The sequence below is a fragment of the Physcomitrium patens genome, chromosome 9, assembly GCF_059467195.1.
Source record: "Physcomitrium patens ecotype Gransden chromosome 9, ASM5946719v1, whole genome shotgun sequence".
In the NCBI taxonomy this organism is placed as follows: domain Eukaryota; kingdom Viridiplantae; phylum Streptophyta; class Bryopsida; order Funariales; family Funariaceae; genus Physcomitrium; species Physcomitrium patens.
Window position 1 is genome coordinate 8,478,802 of NC_143418.1, and position 9,021 is coordinate 8,487,822.

Below are 9,021 nucleotides of genomic sequence, written 5' to 3' on the forward strand. Positions count from 1 at the left end.
TACTCTTTCTTTGACACAAATTTCATTGGTTTATGCATCATCTTTTAGTTCATGTCTTTGACATCTTGGCAATTTTTGAAATCTCTTTTAATATCAATTCTACTTTAGCATTTATTACACCTTCTTCCAACACCCTGCTTATATCTATTGTTGTTTTAATATCAAAGAATAATTTATAAACTATCAATTTATTTTTATTTTTTTATCTCTTTTATTTTTTCTTCTAATTTTGTTGACATATCTTTCATAGGTAATTCTTGAGAAGCCACCTCACAAGCCTTATCTCTTCTAATTTGCCTCTTAAAAGAATTTCTTTCTTTCATATCATCAAAATTTTCTTATCTTTTTTCCTCCATCAAGGCTTGATGTTGATTCTTAGCAATATATGCATTAAATGAAAGAACCTTAATACAATCTTCTCAATCTATTGTACTACGTATTATAGATGCAGTTCTCAATAATACATCTCTAGGTATTTTTTTCTTTCTGTATTGTAGAAATAATTGAAATTTAAAATCTACTTGTTGCTATACTTCTATTAAAATCATCATCTATCCTAAAACTACAACTTGTATTTTCTTGTGTTGCTACTCCATGTGCTATTAAAAAGTCTTGAATCTATGTGAAAGAGGTTCCTCGTATCTTTTAATGCCACCTTTCTATCTTTCTAAAAAATAACTCTTTATTACATTATTTCATTAAATTCATTGAAATCCTTCCTAATATGAAAAGTATTCTCTTACCAAATGTATCTTTGTACATATCCTGTCACGGCCATAATCATGTAAGCTAATAATTACATATAAAAATGGGTAGAAGTAAGTAAAAGTAGATAAAAGTAAGTTAATTCTATAATATTTAATATAGAAGCTTCCTAGAAACTTCCTAGATGCTGCTTTGACTTCATAGGTGTCTTTAATTGACTTTTTGGATTAAAAACGTGGTCAACAAGTTGGCCATGTGCCACACATGTTGTTAGCTTGAAGATTAAGCTAACTATGTGGCCCACACATAGTAAAACTTGCCTTGTAAGTGAAGGCATGTGTCCTACAAAGTCAACACATATTGGAGGTCTTATAGAACGTCGCCACGTAGCCCCTAGTTAGATAGTATATATAGAGACAAGAGTGAAGGCTTCTTCACTCTTGTCAACTCCTTTCTTGCTTCTAGTCCAGGTTCAAGAGTCTTTAGTTTCTTGTCTTGTGGCAATAGCCATTGCAGTTTCCTTTTAATATACCTACTTGTTTATATTTTGACTTATTATATCGAGATAGCCTTTTTGTGTATATTTTCCTTCATCGAGTCTTTTTCCTTGACATATCCTTGTTTTAAAATAGCCTTCAAATTATTTATAAAAGTCTTTTCTTTTAGTCTTGTCAATTTGATTTAAAGGTCTTGAATGTGACATATAATCTCTTCAATTTTCATATCTTCTTTCTTTGATGTAGATGCTAGAAATTGTACAATTGTCATTGTCAATTGTATTATATGCACTTGAATTTTAGATGTATATATTATTCTTAGAATATTAGTCCTATTCTTCATCCTTTCTTATTTTGCAAGAAAATCCATAACATCTTTACTATTTTTTTACTTTGTTGTCAATCATTCATCTTTTTTTTTTATTTTTAAGAAGCAACTCCAATTTTTCTTATTATTTTCCATTAACAGCTTGAAAAAATAATTCAACCATATTTGGCTCCAATGTTAACTTTTCCATCTTTGATAATTAAGAATATTACCTCTCATACTTCCTCAAAAGCTTCGTAGCTTGTAAATTCTTGTTAGGCCACTCAAACCATTTCAAAAATAATTTCTAGATAATCTAATCAATATCTTTTAAAAAATATTTATCTTTTAATGCATGTAAAAATGTCTCCCATAAATCTCTAAAATGCTCTATAATTAATCTAATATGTTTTCTTATCTTTGATATTATAAAAATTCCAAATAAATCAATCATTTTTTTAAATCAAAAAATCAAATTCAATTCTATTTTCCATACATAACATGTCAAATATTTAAAAATATCTTTCCTATCAAATTAGTCAATCTTGCTAACTATTGCTTGTAATGCTTTAGTTGCCAAAGCTTCTTTGCAATCATTGCCATATTACTATTGCATAAATAATGTATATGCTTGAAACATATATTTTAGTATTTGAATCAAAGTAAATATCTTGTCCATCACTAGAAAATTCACTTGAAGCTTCATTCAAAATTCCATCAAAAATTCCAAATTCAATCTTCTTTCTTTCTTGGGCCATCAATTCTAATTAACCACAAATACAATCCAATACCTTCTACTCCAAATTTTCATGTTGGGTTTACTAGTTATGTCATGTTACATATTGTTATGTTTGAAAATGCACAAGGCATCTGGCTGTAGAAGATGAAGTTGTGTTTTACAAGTATCCAAAAAATTCTAATAAATTTCATCCATTTAAAAAGAATTCAATTCAAATTTCAATTAAAAAAAGCTTAAAATCAATGCAAAGTATCCAAAAATATTCTTTTTAGTAACTTCAATCATACACAAACTCCAATTGCCTTATTACTTTCATGATTAGGTAATTTTAATTTTCTCTTTAGAAGCTCCATCCCTAGTCCATGAGCTTCAATAAGCTCTAAGTCCTGATCTAATTATCTACTTGGTATAATATTTTTTACCCAAATACTATTATTAATCCTCTATATATTTAAAAAAAATTGGTACAATCCAACTCATCAATTTTGAAAAAATGTCTAACAAATTGCATTGATGTCACTTGACCGCCAACTCAAAAGTTAATGCAAATATTTTGTAGCACTTTTTTATTTTTTAATTATTAATTTTAGCTCAAAATTAGTAAGTACCTTGATCTTCAAGTCTTCTAATACCATGCCAAATTTTACTTTATTCCAATTAGTAGATCTTCAAATATGATAGAAATCCTACCTAACTCAAAACTGCCAACTTCTAATACCATCTTATATCAAAAACTAGATATCCCTCAACTGCACCATTAGATTAATACAAATTTTTTTATACACTTAGCACATCCAATCTACCAATTATTTTCAAATTTTGAACTATAGATGTGATACCAATTTCATGAACTAGCTAAAAGTACTAGCTTTAATTATATTGCATAAATTTAAAGTCACCTATACAAATCCTAACTTAGAACAGGAATTGCAAAGTCATTCCAAATCCTATGAAAAAAATCCTTAGACTTTTGAAAAAATCATAAAGATATTTCTTCAATCCTAGTTTTCAATCTCTAAATGTCTCTATACTTTGTCCTAAGAGGCCAATTTAGTGGCTAGAGGTGTGATTTCAACCTTGTTCTATAAATAATGTCATGTGATAACATGACTATATAGTAAAAAAATATATATATATATATATGGATGTTATTATAAAAGAACCTAGCAAAAATATGTATAAGAAAAATAAAGATAATGATAGAAAGGTAGTAAAAGATTTAGTCTTAATGTTGCTTTTTTATAGAAGAAACTTCTAGTTACTTTATAGAGGCATAAATGAGCCAAATCAAAGTAACTGAGATAAGAAATGATATATGCATATATAGAAGGAAGTTGAAAGTAGATTTTAGTAAAATTTATCTCAAGAAGCTAAGAATTGATACCCAAAGAGAATTGATTATTAACTTAGGTCAAAATCAAATCTTGAGGCACAAAATCATGCACATATGGTGACTTTAGAGTTCCTTGGTAGATCAAAAAGTAGAATTGAGAGCAAACTTGAGAAGAAATTTTTAGATATTGATTTTATATTAATCGATTCAATATTGATTTTTTTAGGGATTTTGAAATTTAATGATGTTCTAGATTGGTTTTGATTTTTGAGGAATAAAAATATGTTTGCAAATTTGACAATTTCTTAAGTTTTGTAGAGTATATACAAATGAATTTTGGACAATGTATTGATATTCTAGTTATTAATATGTGTGTAAATTTTGAGATGAATTAAACCATTAGATCAAAGTATGTGAAGGTTTTTATTGGTTGACATCTCAAAAATTAGAATTTGAGAATCAATGACTATTTTTAAGATTTTTAGTAATCTATCAATTGAATTAAAATGATTTTTTTTTTATAGATATTAAACTTGATTTTTAATATTTTAGATAAAATTTAGAAGTAATTTTATAGTTTAAGAAGGAAATATTGGCAATCAAAATTAAGCATTTAGATTGGAGTAGGAGGCTACCTAATACTTGATTGGATTATCTTGTTTTTATCTCAATTAATAAATGCAATTGATTTCATCTTTCTTGTGCTTATTTCTAACTAAGACAGTAAGAAGTGAGCAAAATTTGAGTTGACATCAATGGTTCAATTATTAATTATTGAGGTTCTATTTGCTATAGAGTTTGTTAAGAGTTTGTTTAAAATCTAAGATTTTATTAGAATTAGTTTCAGATTTGGTTTAGAATTTTCTTAAGATTTGGTTTAGAACTAGTATAGGATTTGTCTAGGATTTAAGATTTCATTAAGATTTTAAATAGGATTTAATCTAGAGTTTGCTTAAAATCTAATTAAAATTTCAATTAAGATTTGACCTAAAATTTGACCTAAGGTTTGATTAGGATTCAATTAGGATTTCAATGAAGATTATATTAAAATTTTATTTTTAATATTTCTTTAGGATTCTTTATTGTTTTTTTAAAAAAAAATATTTTTAATATTTTTTTGAGATTATTTTTATTTCTTTAAAGATTTATTTTTATATTTCTTTGATATTTCTTCATAATTTTTTTTGGGATTAATTTGGCACTTTTTTGTGTTTCTTTTTAAATATTTTTAAAATTTATTTTTGATTCATCAAAGTTCAATCAAGATTATTAAGGTCTACTTAAGATTATTTAAGATTCTATCAGACTTGGTAGGATTATTTGTGTATTTCTACTTACCTTCCACAACTAGATGCTTGATACATTTTCAAGCAAGAATATACATAATACGACAACAATCAATCCTTAGGTATCAATCCAACCTATCCTAGGAATTTTTTAACCTGATCTTATCTTTATTTTAATCCTAGTATCAACCATACTAATTATTTATCTCTTCTATCATATTTTTATCAATTTATGGCCTTTTTAAGGCAATAAAAGAGTTTTTACAACCTAAAAAATAAAATTACTAACCTTTAATCTTTTAGCTATTAAAAAATGAATAAATAAATAAATAAAATAAACGGCTTTTATAAAAGTCATATTTCAATATTTTAAATTATTATTGAGTCAAGTTGATTAGATATTACTTAAAATTTTATTTTTGATTATATTTTTACCATATAGTTGTATTACAATACAATACTAGACAAGACATTATTATTATTATTATATCCTATAAGATGACATAATCAAGATGAAGATCGTCATAAATAGCATATCCTTCTTTGAATAGTTGGTGAAAAACAACGTATTTGATATCACAATTTTGGAAGAGATTTTCAATGTTTAGTGATTTTATTAAGGGTAGGAATGACTCTTGATGGTGTTTCAAATGTTTTATTTGAAAAGAGGTATGAATGCTTCAACAATGATCAAATAGTAGGATGGTCTTTTTGCCATGATATAAGACACTATTGATGACTCAAAGGACCTATTAACCATATTCAAAGAGAACAAAGATCAAGATATGTAGCAAATATAATTTTTCACATCTTGGATTTTTTTGAAAACTAATAATTATTTTTCATGGAATTTATCTCTAAAAAGGAATATAATTCCATAAATATATATATATATATATATTAATAATTATGTATATAATTAAATAGAGGTAGATAAAAATAGATTGATTTTATAGTATCTTCTAAAAAAGCTTTATAGATGCTATTTTGACTTTATAAGTATTTATAATTTATTAATAGGCTAGAAACTTGATCAACAAGTTAGCCATGTAATACACGTGTTAGTAGCTTGTGGAATAAGCTAACTTTGTGATATACATGTAGATAACTTAACTTGCAAGTTAAGACATGTATCTAGCAAAGTCAACACGTGTTGGAGGTCCTATAGAATATTGCCACATAACTCCTAGTAAGAAAGTATATGTGGAGACAAGAGTAAAGCCTTCTTCACTCTTTTCAATGTTTTTTTGTGATAATATAACTATATAGTAAAAAGTAAAAATGTGGATGTTATTATAGAAGAGCTTAGCAAAAAGATGTAGTAGAAATAAGAATAAAAGATAGAAAGACAATAAAAGATTTAATCTTAATGTTGCTTCTTTATAGGAAGAATCTCTATTTACTTTATAAGGTTATATATGGGCCAAATCAATGTAAAAGTGGTAAGAAATTGACATGGGCATATTAAAAAAAGAGTTGAAAATAAGTTAAAGTAAAAATTACCTCAAATTATCAAAAATTGATACCTTAAGAAGATTAATAATTAACTTGGGTTGAAATCAAACCTTAAGGCATAAAACCATGCTCACATGGTGACTTTGGAATTTTTTGGTAGATCAAAGAAAGAAATATGAGAGTAGACTTGAAGAGAGATTTTTGGACATATGTTTTATATTAATTGAAACAATAATAAGCTTTTGAAGGATTTCCAAAGTTAGAGATGTTCTCAATTGGTTTAGATTTTGAAAAATAAAAATATATTTATAAATTTGAAGGTTTCTTGAGTTTTTTCATATGTATATGGATGAATTTTTGGAAATTTGTTGGTGTGTTAGTTATAAATGTGTATGCAAATTTTGAAGTCAATCAAATAATTAGATCAAAGTATGTGAAGGTTTTTATGAGTTGAGGTCTCAAAAATTAGAGTTTGAAGGTCAATGAGTGTTTCAAAGATCTTTAGCAATTTATCAATTAGATTGAAGTAAAAACATTTATAGATATTAGACTTAATTTCTAATATTTAGGTGAAATTTGAGAGTAATTCAATTATTTCAAGAAAGAGATATTGGTGTTGGAATTTTAGAATTTAAGTTGGAGTAAGAAGCCACCTAACACCGGATTAGATTATCTTACATTTCTTTCAATTAGTTACTGAAATCAGTTTCATCTTTTTTATACTTATTTTTAACTAAGATATTAAGAAGTATGCAAATTTTGAATTGATATCAATGATTCAACTATTAGTTGTTGAAGTTCTAATTTGCTATAGGATTTGATTTAGGATTTATCTATAATTTAGTTAGGGCTTAGGATTTGATCTAAAGTTTGGTTAGGATTAAAATTTTCTTGAAATTTGATTTAAAACTTGACTAAAAATTTATTAGGTTTTTATTAAGATTTGTCAAAGATTAAGGATTTTACTAAGAATTCACTAGGATTTAACATATGATTTGGTTAAGATTTAATTAGGATTTTAATTAGAATTTGATCTAAGATTTAATTAAGATTAAATTAAGATTTTAATTAAGATTATATTATGATTTTTATTTTTAGTATTTCTTTAGGATTCTTTGTTGTTTCTTTAAAAGTTTTTATTTCTAATATTTTTTAAGATTATAGTTATTTCTTTAAAGTTTTATTTTTATATTTCATTAAGTTTTTTTTGGGAGATTAGTTTGGAACTTTTTTGTGTTTCTTTTATAACTTCTTTTGAATTTATTTTTGATTGATCAAAGTTTGATCAGGATTATTAAGGTCTATTTGAGGTTATTTAAGATTCTATTAAACTTGATAGAATTGTTCTTGCAATTCTACTTATCTTGTACAGCTAGGTGCCTAATGCATTCTTAAGTAAAAACACATGTAATACAATAATACCTTTTTAGTCTTTAGACTTATTTCAAGACTTTTTAATCTTCTTATCTTTGACAATAGCCATTTTGATTCAATATATTACCATCTTTGAATGATTTTCCAGTCTTTTTGAATAACAAAAAAATATATTATGATTTTTTTTTTTTAAATTCATATCCTTGATATTTATATGTGAATTAATTAATTGAATTACTTATTGATTATATCTACCTAAGTTTATGAAGATCCATCTTATATTTCATATGTCTCTTCTTGAGCCATATAAGACAATGAATATTTTAAGACAAAGATAAATGCTACCTCCTCTTATAGAAGTAGATAATAATTAAGAATTTAATATTGAAGAAGTCTTAGACTAAAGGAAACATTGAAATAGATTGGAATATCTTGTTTATTAGCACAAATAAGATATTAAAAAATGAACATCAGATCCATCAAAGAATCTTGCAAATATAACAAAGAAGATCAAAGTATTTCATCAACAACAACCATCAAAATTAAGATGAAGAATCAAACAAATCTTTGTTATAAAAAAAATAATTTTTAATGAACATTACATTCTATCTTATATCTTTCATTGTGATTTTTTTAAATTATCTTATATTTTTTAAATGTAATAAAGATAAAGATCTTTAAGAATGACATGTTTTTCTTGAAATAAATGGTAAGATACAATGTATTTGATAACACAACTTTAGAAGAGACTCCCAATGATGATTTTATTAGAGGTAGGAACAATTCCTAATGGTATTACAAATATTTTATTTGAAAGATGTTACAAAGGCATCAATAATGATAAAATAATAGGGTGATCTTTCTATCCTTGAATAGGATATTATTGATGGCTAAGAGAACCTATCAACCACCTTCTAAGGGAATAAAGGTCAAAGTATGTAGCAAATATAATTTGACATATCTTAGATTTCATCAATATGTGATTGCAATTCCTTCTAGAACTTGTCCTTAGAATAGAAGATAATATCATGAACATACATATTTATTCTTATAATTATCTGAATAATATATATAAGTAGAAATAGTTAAAAATAAATCATTTTAATAATATCATTTGAAAAGCTTCATAGATGTGATTTCATCTTTATACACGTCTAAAAGTGATTGATATGATAAATAGTTAGCCAACAAGTTAGCCACGTGTCACATATATTGATAGCTTGTAATATAAGCTAGCCATGTAGTATTCATATAAGAAACTTGCTTTATAAGTTAAAACACGTATCAGAGATCCTATAGAACATTGCAATGTAGTTCTTACTTAA